Source organism: Strix aluco, chromosome 10 (assembly GCF_031877795.1).
Source record: "Strix aluco isolate bStrAlu1 chromosome 10, bStrAlu1.hap1, whole genome shotgun sequence".
In the NCBI taxonomy this organism is placed as follows: domain Eukaryota; kingdom Metazoa; phylum Chordata; class Aves; order Strigiformes; family Strigidae; genus Strix; species Strix aluco.
The window spans coordinates 13559328-13572836 of NC_133940.1; the positions used below are offsets into that span (position 1 = coordinate 13559328).

The 13509-nt window shown below is 45.7% G+C and overlaps 1 protein-coding gene across 5 annotated transcripts in view; it reads left to right on the forward strand.

Moving 5' to 3' along the window:
• The window catches only part of PAK3 (p21 (RAC1) activated kinase 3), a 150410-nt gene that overhangs the window by 84439 nt on the left and 52462 nt on the right, over positions 1-13509 (forward strand). Inside the window, exon 1 of one of the 5 annotated variants that reach the window (XM_074835319.1) lies at positions 8416-8508. The exons of the other annotated variants lie outside the window; for them this stretch is intronic. The gene's annotated coding sequence lies outside the window, so the exon portion shown is untranslated. Of the gene's footprint in view, positions 1-8415; positions 8509-13509 lie in introns of those variants that run through there. 5 annotated transcript variants of the gene reach the window in all.

A 13509-nucleotide genomic window follows, 5' to 3' on the forward strand; every position in this document is an offset into this window, starting at 1 on the left:
TTGCATTTGGTAAAGTTGCCCTTTCTGTGTGTGTTTATTGCCATTAGTGACCAACTGGGAAGTGCTGTACGCTGATGCTCTCTGAAGAACATGGGCAATTATCCTTTGGATGTACTCTACAGGGTTGTTTTCGTGGTCCTTTCTTCTGGCTTGTGACCCAGACATTGCTGGTGACTAGTAAGGTGTGGATGGAAGTGTCGCATTCCATGAAGCGTTGCTGATGGCTCCTTTTCTGTCTGAGCAGATGTACTTTGTGACCTGTTAGGTATCAGCTGGTAAATGGGATGGGTCACTGGCTTTCCATACTTGCTGTGCTTAGGTTTGCTTCTGAGGCATCTTGGTGTTTCTCTGATCTGCTGTGTAGGACTTCAGTACCTCAGGACTGGGCAGGGAAAAGCAGGCGTCTGCCTAAGGCTGTAAATTAGGGAGGAGCTGACAAAATCATGCTATGTTTATCATTTCATGTTTGTGTGGCCCTGCTGCCAAGCAATGGATGGTTCTGTCTGTCAGCTTCTGTCAAGCTAAAGTGATAATGCCTCTGGTTTTGTGAGGGTTTTTTTTATCAACAGCTTGTATTTGCCTACTGACCTCAGAACATTGTTTTTTATTCTACATTTTCAATGTTTGGTGGCTTTTCTCCAGTCTAAGATTGCCTCTTATCATTGCAGCTGGCTCTACAATCCAGCTGGAATCAAATTGGTCTTTGATTTAATGGCACAGCAGCAAATGTAGCCGTAGAATGACTGGCAGCTTCTTTTGCAGAGCCTGACTATTGAGAGTCTGTTTGTCTGCTGAGGTTGTACTGCAGAGATCCTTCTTTTCACAGGAGCGTCCTCAGTTACTGCATTCACTTTTGTTATTTACTTTCTGGAGAAACTGCATCATAAAGGTATTCTGTTTCCTGTATGTGTTTACCCCATTGCTCTGAGCTGAGCATTTTTCTTTTTGCATATTCTTCTGTACTGTGCTCTGGACCACAGAGGCTATACTTTCAGGCAGTCTGTCTCTCTGTGCTTCCTGGGTTCCTTTAACCACATTCTTACTCAGTGCAAATGCTCTTGCTCTTTGGGCCTGTCACTCTCTTCCATGCTCGCTGGATAGTTCAGACAGCCAAGCTGTTTGGAGGCATTTCTCTAGAGCTAGACTGGGAGCATCTCAGGCTCCCCTGTGAACCAGAATGGTGTGTGTCCCAGGCTGTTACCTATTTCACTAGGGGACCTCTAGTATCTCTAGAGTTACACATAGACACGGTGACGCACAGCTCTGTAACCAAAGCATTTACTCTTTTCTCTGTTTCATGATTTTGCCTAAACAATAGTGCCTTTAGACAGGTTCATTTTCTCTGAGATCAGACAATATATCAGCTGTTCTGGGGTTTTTTTTAGACACTGTCCTTGGCAACAGTGTCTTGCTCATTTCTTGTAGTTTTTTGCCACTTAGTAAAATCATTTCACCTCCATTTTTCTTGTCTTTTCCTCCTCAAGGACAGATCAGTGTACAGGCTCTATTCTTGCTTCTGTTGACTTTTTTTTCCTAGCAATCCAGAATTTCCAGAGGTTTCATATCATCCCCCCCCCCCCCCCCCCGTTTTTTCAGTTCCTAAGAGGTACTTTGTGGGCCTTTATCTCTTCACTTGCCATCCAGGTTGTTGATGCAGTATTGCTTGTACTGTGTGCTGGCTAACAACATGATTGCTGTCAGGTTTCTGAAACTAAACTGGCTCTTTATTGGGTTCTTTAAAGTCTGATAGATCTGGCAAAACAGAAGCAACCTCCCATCTACATTAACAGCAAGGGAGAGAGCTGTGTTCCTCACAGAGCAAGAACAGACACACAAAGACAGTGAGTAACTTGTCTGAGGTAATTTGTGAAGTCTGTGGCAGGTGTCCCATGCTTGTACCCTCAGCATGTGACTCTGCCTCTCAATATGTCCTGCAAGGAAACACAACAGGCAGAGCCCTGCTCCTGTCCCCTGGTGAAGACCAGCTCCGGGCACTAGTTTGTACCAAGGCGGAGCTGGGGGTACTATGAGCCTGGAGGCTGGCAGTGTGCTGCCAACTCCTTTGTATCCCACCATCTTCCCATAGCTTCTACTGTTCCTCCTGGGATGTGGCCTGGGAAGGAATATGCCTATATTGCTCACTGTGGATATGGGCATCTTGTAGCCAGGCACCCATTTGAGGTGGCAGTTGCTGCTGGCTGAGCCGAGGAGCAGCAGTTTGCTGCTGTCTGTGTACACATGGAAATGCTTTTTGCAGTTTCAGAAGTTGGCCAGAGTTTGTCAGTACCGGGAGTGGGGCACAGGCCTGTTGAAGGCTGCCAGGAGGGAATTGCAAGGCTTTGCAGCTCTACGCAAAGCAAGCATGGAGACATCCCATCTTCTGCCTGCTCTCCAAGTTGGCTGGTTGTGAGCCGTCTCTACCTTAGGACTGTGTCTGTGTTTTGGGTCTGTTTGCTCAGGGACAGGGCTGTGTCACTGCAGCTGGATCTGCCTCCTCGCTGGCCATCTCGGTGCCCCCACACAGGCTCTCCAGTCTGCGTGCCTGAGTGCCTACCTGTGGATGGGTGCCTGGGGCAAGCAGCGCAGCTCCAAACCCTTGGCCCTTGTTTGTAATGACTGGAGGATAGAGACAGGTGGAGGAGCTGTTAAGATTTTCTTTGGACATCTTCTGTCCTTGCATACTGCTTCTCTGTTGTCCCCCCTGTTCTCAGCATGCTTTGCTTCTTAAAGAATATATAACAATGCAGCTGTCATCTCGTGCCTCATAAAATCCTCAATTAATATACTTTAGTTTTCTTTTAAGGCCTGAAGTTGTAAATAGAAAGTAGGGGGTGTCAAACAGTAGTAGGCTTCAGCCAGCAGCGGGATAAATGTTGATGAGTTGTTTTAAGAACAAGTTTCTTTGGAAAGCTTTTATGCCATAAATCTGATGTGTGCCTGGCACAAAGAATCTATTTTGGGTCCTGTTGTTGTCCTCTTTCCTCTTCCCTTGCTTTTTTGTTTGCTCACTTGTTTGATGGTTCCTTATTTTTGGTGCTTTCTTTGACCTGATACAACATTGCATTAGTGTCAGCTGCTGCTCTGGGAGTTTGTACTTTTGTAGGGATTTGTGTTAGGACCTCAGGCTGCTTTAGAAATACCTACAGAGCAATAGAGGCACTTCCCTTTTAAGGGAGCAACTGCAGGTGGGTCCGCACATTCTGGAGAGAGACCTTCAGAGATGGGGGTACCCTGATGTGTTGGGAACAGACATGGCTTGTCTTGTGTCTGCTTATATCAAAAGATTTGTGTCCTTTTGGATCAGTGACTTGCAAATGTGCTCCCAGGTTCTTGACAAGGCATCTGTGGTTGTACGGAGAAGCTGAGTGGTTTTTCTTAGTGAAAATTTGCAGGAGGCTGGAATGAAACCCAGAAGTGTGAGATACCAGTTTCTCTAACTAGGGTTTGTAGCATGGTCACAGTGCCATTTCCAAAACTAGAACGGTCCCTGCTGGCTCAAGCACTCTCCCTTACAGGGTCTGAGTCTGGCACGTCCTTACTCCTGGATGTCGCTACCTTTTGCGGGGGTTGTTTCATCCTGCTCTGGTCTCAGTGTTCTTAGCCGTGGTGGTTGCAGGAGGCTATGGACAAGTGCAGAAGAACTGTGAGTAGTTCCCTGAACCCATTTAATTTTTCATTTGGATCATAAGAGGGTGGTGAACTGTTTTCCTGTTGTAATGTGGAGTCAGGCAAGAAGGAGTAGTAGAGCACTACTCTGGAGCAGAGTTTGTTTTTTTGAGCAATGAGACACTAATTGCTGGATCCCTGTTTTAGCAGTTTAAAAATACCAGGCCGTTGTGGTAGCTGAGAAAACAACAGATTTAGTTTGCTTTCTGCATATAGGTGTCATTTCTCCCCTGACCTATTTAAGAATAGCATTTGTACATTTGCTCACCTAGTCTTCCCATCCTGCTGCTCTGAAGCCAGGGTCTACCTGGCAACTGAAAATAAACACATGCAGCAACTGCTCCATTTCCCCCCTCTGACTGCTCCAGATCCATAATACCCCCAAGGTAGATATGCCATTACGCACGATAAGATCACTAACGTAGCAGGTGAATATTAGATATATGAAGCTAGTCAGCTGTAAATAAAAGGCCTGGCAAAGAATAAAAGGCAAAATGTTGTCCCTGAGGAGGTAAATGGGGATGTGAACGTCTTCCTGCCCTAGTGCCCTAAAGAGATGATGCAGAATCTGGTACGCATCCACCTCCCGGGTGAAGGGCATGTGGCAGCCTGGGCTTCGCCCTTTCCTTACCTGGAGGCAGGAGCTGTGTCCTTCCAAACACACTGTGCTGGGTTTGTGTGTGTGGTGGTGGGGGTTGGTAGCAGGGGAGGGGGCTACAGCGGTGGCCGCTGTGAGAAGATTATCAAAACTCCCCCGGCTCCAAATTGGACCTGCCTCTAGCCAAGGCCGAGCCAATTAGCAACAGTGGCTGCGCCTCTGTGATAACATATTGTAGAAGGGGAACCTAGGAGGAGGAGGAGTTGCGAGAAGGACACCTATGCAAACACAGAGGTCAGTGGAAGAAAGGAGGAAGGGGTGGAGGTTCACTGGAGCAGAGACACACACCCACACCCCCCCCTTGCAGCCATGGTGAGATGTCAGGACTACCCCACCCTGCAGCCTGTGGAGGACCCCGTGCCAGAGCAGGTGGCTGCACCTGAAGGAGGCTGGGACTCTGTGGGAAAAAGCCCCTGCTGTTGTAGTTCGGCACTGGGAGGACTGCAACACGAGGGAGGGATCCATGCCGGAGCAGTTCTGGAAGGGCTGTGGCCTGTGGAAAGGACTTGTGTCGGAGAAGGTTCGTGGAGGACTGTCTCCTGTGAGAGGGACCCCACGCTGGAGCAGGGGAAGAATGCAAGGAGTCCTGCCCCTGAGGAGGAAGGAGTGGTGGGACTGACTGCACCCCCCCATTCCCTACTCTCTGCACTGCTGGGACGGAGGAGGTAGAGAAATCTGGAGCAAAGCTGAGCATGGGAAGAAGGGAGGGGTGAAAGGAAGGGGTTTTTAAGATGTGGTAATGCTTCTCACTGTCCTACTCAGTCTGTTAAGTGTTGTTAATGTTTGAATGAAATTGATGTTCATTTTCTTTCCCTAAGGAGTCTGTCTTTTGCCTGTGACCAGAATGGGCGAATCATCCCTCCCTGTCCTTATCTCAATCGCCGAGCCTTTTGCTTTATTTTCTCCTCCCCATTCCTGAGGGGGAAGGGGTGAGTGAGCAGCTGCATGGTGCTCAGTTGCTCTCTGACCTCAAACCGTGACACATCCCATAATGTCTTAGGAAGATCAGTACAGCAAATCTTCTCGTGTGGTGTTGGTCTGTGTCTCTTACTTGTGGCATTTGGAGGCCTGAAGTCCATCCCATGCTCTCCTGATGAGAGGTCTTTGTCTGCAGCCCCAGTAGCAGAGCTGGAACCATCAGAGGACTCCCTGTTCTTTATTTTTCCTTCTTGGAGTGGGGTCTGCCTCTCAGCTCTGTCTTGCAGTCCTGGGGTGGCCTTGAGTTAAGTCTTTTGAATGTCAGATTCATCCTTGTCCTCAGTCACAGGGGTTTAGTGTTGTTTACTACAGCAAGTTTCTCAGCTTGCAGACTAAGGATTGCAAAGGCAAAATGAGCTAAAAGTGACTGGAAGGTGCTGCAAAATGGCAGTTGTCTATAATTTTCAATTACTGGTATCATACTGTTGCTTCCTCATCTCTCCCACAGTGGTGTGCTGGTGGTTGGCTTGGCCTGTGTGTGTCTAGTGGGGCAGGGGCCAGTGCTTCAGCAGAGTGGAGTTGTAGTGGGCACAGTATACCCTCCCTCGTGCTGCCTTCCTGGAGAGCTGTGCACGTGTCTCTCGAGGGCAAACCAGCTCTTGGCTGCCCCGTGGGGACTGTTGCAGGGGAAAGGGCCATGGCCGTTTGGTGAACGTTGTTAGTGTGGGTTGGAATGGTGCTAAGCTGGTGGAGTTCAGCTGTTCGTGTTTATCATGACATATCTTCTATGAGTATGTCAAGTGGAGAATAAACTGTGGAAGAACGGAGGAAGCACCAACATCTGCAGAGAATATAAGGAGCAGGGAAACCGGTCCTTTTTTCTTTTTTCCCCTCTCTTTCTTCTTCCAAACCTTGTTTGATTCTTTTTTTTTATGTAAACAAAACGAAAAACAAGATGCTGAGTGGTTTATTAAAAGCAGTCTTAATGCACCAGCTGGAGTTCAATAGTTCAGGGTGCCCAAAAAATATGTATTCAAGGACTTTTATATAGAGAATTTTTATTATGGAAGTCCAAGCAAGAAGAGGCTTCCTTCGCTATTGTTTACACAGAAAGAGAGAGAACAGTAATGAGAGCAAGCTTACACCTGCCAAACGCTGTGACTGGTGATGCTCTGCCCAGATCTCTGTTTTTTAGCCTGGGTATTGCTGGGAATCAAAACTCTGCTTGAGAGTGGCCAAATTCAGGCTCCTGTGCTGGTGGTTTGTAGTGCTGTTGGCCTTTCCCCTGCTTCAACAGAGCAGACTGTGTGAAACAGGCCCCAGGTCTCTGCCTTGAGATGCTCCAAGTCTGTTTTAAGGTGGTGCAAATGGTGGGGTTGGTGGGTGAACGTGTGTTGCTCTGCTGAGAGTGTGGACACAGACCACTGTGTGGTGCTGTGCATGCAGGTTGGAGACAAACCCTGCACTTGAATGCACATGTGCTAGAGAGGCACAAGAAGTGAGGAAGAGAGGATAAAAGGTAGGAGAACATGGTAAAGAGACTCCTAAGCTGTCCAAGGTCAGTGAAAGAACTGGCAGTTCAACCTGCATGTCCTGAAGCTGTGTTGACAGAAGAAAGCAATGTCTTCCTGCCAATATGAAATGATGACATTGCCCTTACGTGGTTCCAGATATATTGGTGTAAGGGAGCTTTGTATATATTTTTTTTTTTTGCAGTAAGGGGCATGCATGATGTGTAAAGTAAGAGACATTTGCATTGATGCAATACCACAGCGTGATTTTTTTCCTGGGGTATTTCTCAGAGAGAGGTGAAGCATGCATGGTAGCCTGGTACCTTACTAGGCTAGTGTAAATTCACCTTTAACACATTTTCACCAGAGAAGATGAGAGAAGGAGTGAAATTCTCATGTTGAGTTGCAACAGTTGTGATCTTTGAACACAACGATTGTGTGCTCCCTATCATATAGATATGGGTGTTGTTCAAACCCTGTCAGATTAATGTTTCAGGTGTCCCTGTGCTGTTGCACTTGTAACTTGCTGTAAGGAGCAAGCCCAGTGTCCTGGTTTCAGCTGGGATAGACTTAATTTTCTTCCTAGTAGCTGGTATAGTGCTGTGTTGTGGATTTAGGATGAGCATAATGCTGATGCCACACTGATGGTGTAGTTGTTGCAGAGCAGTGCTTACGCTAAGTCAGGGACTTCTCAGCTTCTCATGCTGCCCTGCCGGCAAGAAGGCTGGGGGTGCACAAGAGGCTGGGAGGGGACACAGCCGGGACAGCTGACCCCAGCTGCCCAAAGGGACATCCTAGACCATATGGCCATATCATTTCCCCTGACAGCAAGTAACATAGCTGATGGAAAAAACAGGTAATATCTTACCTGAATCATCAGCAGCAGGGGTCTTCCAAACATCAGCTTCAGGAAGGTCAGATGATGATGTACTGTGTTACCCCTGTGAACGAAGGGGAATGATGCATCTTCACTGAAAGGGTTATCAAGCACTGGAACAGGCTGCCCAGGGAGGTGGTTGAGTCACCATCCCTGGAGGTTTTTAGAAGAAGTGTAGATGTGGTGCTTAGGGACATGGCTTAGGGGTAGACATGGCAGTGTTAGGTTAACAGTTGGACTCGATGATCTTAAGGGTCTTTTCTAACCTGAACGATTCTATGATTCTATGGCATCATACTGAACAATAAAACTGGAGGGAGTTGGTGGGGGGGGTAGTGGCCCGCTGCTTGGGGACTGGCTGGGCATCGGTCAGCATGTGGTGAGCAATTGCATTGTGCATCATTTGTTTTGAATATTCTCTTATTATTATTTTCCCTTCCTTTTCTGACCTATTCAAGTCTCTTTGTCTCAACCCATGAGTTTTACCTTTTTTCTGATTATCTCCCCCATCCCACTGGGCAGGGAGTGAGCGAGTGGCTGTGTCATGTTTAGTTGCCTGCTGGGTTAAGCCACACCACCCAGGTTTGGGTTCTCTGGGTTGCTTTGGGGCCTTGCCTTTCTCCAGCGGAACTAGTATAATTACAGCCCTTCGGTTAACCCACTGCAGCAACATTTTATAAGTCTTCCCAGCATGAATGTTCTTTTGTACCAGAAAAAGTTGGTGTCTGAAAAGCATAAATTCTTTTACTCTGTACTCAGGTTGACTGACCAACTAAGTGAGCCAACAAGTGTTCAGCTTGAACCAGCAAAAAATCCAGGAACATGAGTTACAGAGCCTTACGATGGCTGAAGGATTACTGTCTGTCACCTGAGTTGGGGTCAGTGACTGGAATGTTTTAATTGTCACTTAGAAAGCATTTAAATCACTTTCAGGATGCGAGAAGGAAAGGGCATGGGCAGGCTTTGTTGCCACACTCGAAGGACTCATTAAGTCAGAGCAAGTAGATTGCTTGCAACTGTCTCTCCATATGTAGTTTGCAGTAGGAGCTGGCTTCTCATATTTGATCTTGGACACTGCTTCAGGATTGACTTCAAGTTGCTAATTCAAATTAGAACTCAAAACAATTTGTCTTGGCTATTTTAATCCAAATTAAGGTAGTGAAATTTTTATGGCTGCATTTGCAGTGCTGCTGTCTCCAATAAGTAGCTTTTCTCAGTTTACATTTGATGACTCCTGGAGAGCAAAAGTGAACCTGAGGCTTAAGCCCATGTGGAGAATTATTTCAGTCTATCTGTAATGGTTTAAAGCAACACTGCATTTCACACAGACCCTTCTATGTGTAGACAAGGACAAGGGTTGCAGACCTGTGGAATGTGGGATATTTGATAGGCACAGCTGATTTTGAGACATCCTTTTCTGCTTTGTGGAGCCCTTCAGATGTGTAAATAAAAAGCAAAAGGGGGAATTGTAAGATTTTTGGGTTTTCCTCTTGCGTATGAATGGCTTTTCTACGTACTTTTTCATTATTTCAAATCAATCCCAGAGAAGTGTTTCCCATTACAGTAAAAGAAAAAAAAATTAAAACAAAAAATGCTGTGGACCCATGGAAATAGTTCTGGGATCTTCCACCTCATTTTGATATTCTTCTTCCTCTTTTAGCTTCTGATGGAGAGTCCATTGCTCAGGCAGTCTGTGAGTGTCTCCAAATTCAATGGCTTAGAGCACAACCTTTCTGCTTCAAACCATGATTCAAAAAACATGACAGAAATACCCATGTAACTGTCTGGGATTGGGTACGAGGGGGTGGGGGTGCTGGTGGCCCTTCCCAAGGCAGTGTGGAAGCTCTCTGCTTGCTCTCTCTGGGTGACAGAAGTGTCCTAGTGACCCAGCTGGCTTTTCTGCATCATCAGTGGACATCTGTGTCCATACCTTCGTCATATGAAGTTAAGTCACTTTTCCTCTCAAAAGTAGTTACTTAGAAGTGTGTTTCTCAATGATTTAAAAATCCATATCCATTGATATTTTTAAAATAATAATGACCCAGAGGCTGCCTGGCATAGGGTTACCACAGGGGCGTTCCTGGCAGCCAAGCTTTGCACATGCACTTACTACCCATACTCCCCCCTTCTGCATTTCATTTACTTGTTTCTGTTATGGACTGCATGCATTAGGTGGTTTTGCAACCACTTTGCAGGTCACCTTCTGATACTGTGATGCTGCGAGGGGCTCACTTAATGTAACTCCTAGAAATATACTTCCTTTCTTTGCTGTGCTGTTAGGAGGTTTAATTACTGAATGCCTGGACGAAGTTTCGTGGGGAAAGCTGTTTCACTGCCCCCACACCCTCTGTATACACGTTTCTTCCTGTCCCAGGTCATGCAACCATCCCAAGCTCAAGTAGTTTAGGAGATGGCCAGGATCCCAGCATGAGCACAGTTTGAATGGATTGCTTTTGTTTTGATGTGATTAAAAAACACCCACAAAGAAAATATGTTGGGCTAGGAGTGTGCTGTAAGGGCCCAGCGCCGTCCCAGTGGGATGGAAAGGGACTCTCTCTAGTTTTTCTTTCATGGTGTCTTGCAGCTATGCTGAAGCCTCAGCATCCTTGTTCATGTTATCTTATACGTTAAGTGCTGGTTAAGCACAGCCCTTAAATACACACCTAACCTTAAACATCGCTGGTTTCAGTGATGGAAAAATAATCCCATGTTTTGCTTTGTGGGACCATGGCCTGAAGACCCATCCATGCCTTTGTACAGAGAGGAAGAGTGAGAAGGGCTCTATTAAAACCTAGGCAAGTCTCAGTACTTGTTGCACTTCGAAAAGTGAACCTGTGTGAGGAGCCGTGAAGCTTTTGTAGTGGGAGCAAGTACTAGGTTTTGTGAGTCTGCAGAGCAGCAGTGAGTTTCACCGTTGTGGGAAGAGGCGCTTAAAGCGGGTGGGCTGAAGGGTGTTGTGAGATGAAAGTCAGGTACATTTTATAAAGTGTTGCCTGTGGTTGTATTGGCAGTTTGCAGAGAAAGAGTTGAAAGACTTGTGGAAAGAAATGAAGTTAGATAGGTAGACTTAGTGTTTGAAGAGGAGAGATCCTTGAAGGCCATTTACTGAAAAATGCTGTCAAATGTAAATTAAGAAAGGGGAAAAAAATATGTTTGCAGGTTACTTTCATCAGTTGTGACAAGCCCCACTGCTTCAGTCCGTTCCCAGCTCTAGCAGTTTAACTGGATGACTCTTGAGGTCCAGACAAAGGATGTAATAATTTAAATTTGAATAAATATTTAGTCAAAACCATTAAATTCACAGCTACTGCATTCACATCCCTTCTGTATTCATTTTTGACACTATTGCTGCAAGTGCACTGTCAAGTGAATTTAAAACCAGTATTAGTAAATCACTTAGTAAAACTTAACGCTGCAATTCCTAACAGAAGCTTGTTTATCCCATCTCAGAAAGCAAGCAGTTGCAAGTCCTTATGACCTGGATAGTTTTGCTTGGATACAACCTGAATTCAAAATAATCCCCTCCACACAGGGAGCTGCCTATGAACAGCTAGTTCAGAGGCCAGAAGTTGCTTGTAGCAAGTTTCAGAAGATAACTTCTGAATAAATGAATATATTGGAGGAAATAATAAGTTGCTTACAGGGTGTTTGCAAACGGAGACTACATGCATCAAAGAAATTACTGTTTGAATAATTTGTTCAGCTCAGAGCATGTTTACCTGCCTGTGAGGGGAATGGGGAGGTTTAATTGGCAAATGTTTGTATTGTGCTTTGAGACAGTTGTATGAAAGGCAGTATGAAAGTGAAGCATTATTATTATGGTATCTAGGGTTATAAGTCCTTCTGTAGTTTGTGTGAATGCTGCCTTTTTTTCAGGGTTGTATAAAGAAGGGACACAATGGTTGTTTTGCAACACGTGCATGTGGAGGAGGTCCCGGAAAGACGTCCTTACGCCCAAAGGCACTGAGGCACCCTGGCTGCTGGCCCCACAGACCCACCTCCCGGCCTGCAGGCACCCAGGGGTAGAAGCAGCTGAGCGCAGACTGCCCTGGGGGCATTATGGACCCTGCGTGCCCAGGCAGAGTTGTGTCTGCTTTAGCTGATGCTTAATATGACCTTTTTTTAATCAAAAAGGCATCAGTATTGTAACTGAACTTAACCAAGTTTTGCAGAGAAGACAGTAAATGTCTTTCATGTAAAACCATGACTGCATCCATTCTGTACAAGTAACTGGCTGCTTTTTTCAAATGAACTTTAAGAAAACTGCAAGTAAACATGCAGATGTAGAAAAGCAGATACAGTTTTTCTGCAACTGGGCTGGGAAGTACTGTATAAATACCTTCAGCTAGTACTTAACAGAGTGTCTCGGTACTCTATCTAGAGAGAATCCTTCTCAGTTACATCACCATTGATTTCTGGGAAATGGATGAGTGTCCCTTGGAGCAGAATTTGGCCCATATAACAAACTAATAAAATATCCTTTTGCAGGAAGTATATTTATAAACAAAGAGCAAGCATTGCATCTTCAAGTTACGTTTGCAAAACTACTGCCTGAAAATTGGCACGGCTCCTTCCAGTCAAGGGATCTTAGAAACAGTTTTGCTGCATCACAAGCTGCAATAGTATCTCTGAGGCTTTGAAAATGAACACCAGTGTCTCTCCAAACAGGATACTCTTTGTGAGTTTTAATTGGAACCAGTCATGTTGGAATGCTGCAGACTTTGAAATAATGTGACTAACCTAAGAAAGCTATTCAAGATCTATCTACAAACAGTATTCCCCAGATACACAGGGGTGAAGAGCTTACTGGGATAAAGGCCCAGCATGAGATTCTGCTCTTAACTTGAACTGAACTGAACCAATTTTTTTGTGTGTGTGTTATTTTGAAGATATTTGGGTGCTTCAAATACCTTCCTTTCTCTCCCTAGCCTGGCAAGAACTAGATGCAAAAATATAAGACAGGCTTTTGCCAAGGGGGAATTGAGTCATGAAGAAGCTGAATGTCATATATTTAAAGTCAATGTTTGTCTTTACACTTAACTGGTGATTGAAGGGGGGGGGGGGGGGGGGGGGGCGGCGCGGAATATGTTGGATCGTCTTCTATAACCCTGTAATAGTTGTGCGGAAGCAACTGACCTGGCTGAGAATTTGGTTTCAGCTTTTGCCACTTGGCTGTGAAGCCCTAGCTAATACACTCAAACACACTGTTGTATTTTGGTACAACACTCTGTGTCTTTAAATGCTTCCTTAAAGCCAATGGCCACTGAAAGGAATTTTCTCTGGAAGTAGGTAATTGGGTATCTGTCCTCTTTGTCACACACATGCTATTATCTGAAAAGGGTTACCAGCACTACCTTGGTTGCACTAATGGAGTCTTTCAGGACTAAGATGATGAAAATCCTATTGATTGTGCACTCTGTCCTCTTCACGAGCACAGGCTGGCCTCTTCCAAAAGCTGTCCCTGCCAACAACCTGTGTGGCGCTCACAGCTCCAGTGTGGTATGGTAAAGTGCTCTGGTAGCTGTGTTGTAACAGTGCTCAGAAGCGAGGAACAGGTCTGTGTGCAGGGCTTACCAGGATCTCGTCTCCACTGCAGAATTATTCTGCAATCTCAGTTTTGCTTTTTAAAAATTTACTCGCTAGCACTCAGGGCTGCAGGAAGAGTCTAAAAAATGTGATAGGAGTGTAAACCAATGCCATACTGTCTCCCTGAGCTTGCGAGAGCTGTGGAATATTATCTGAGAGACCCTGGAACTGCTCCCTACCCTTCAGTCCTGTGGATTTTGCGATCCTTTGGGCATGGAGTATGTTACTTCAGCACTGTTCTTCTAGAATTTGCAATTCTGATCCAGGTGAGAATTGAAGGGTCTTTCAGTCTT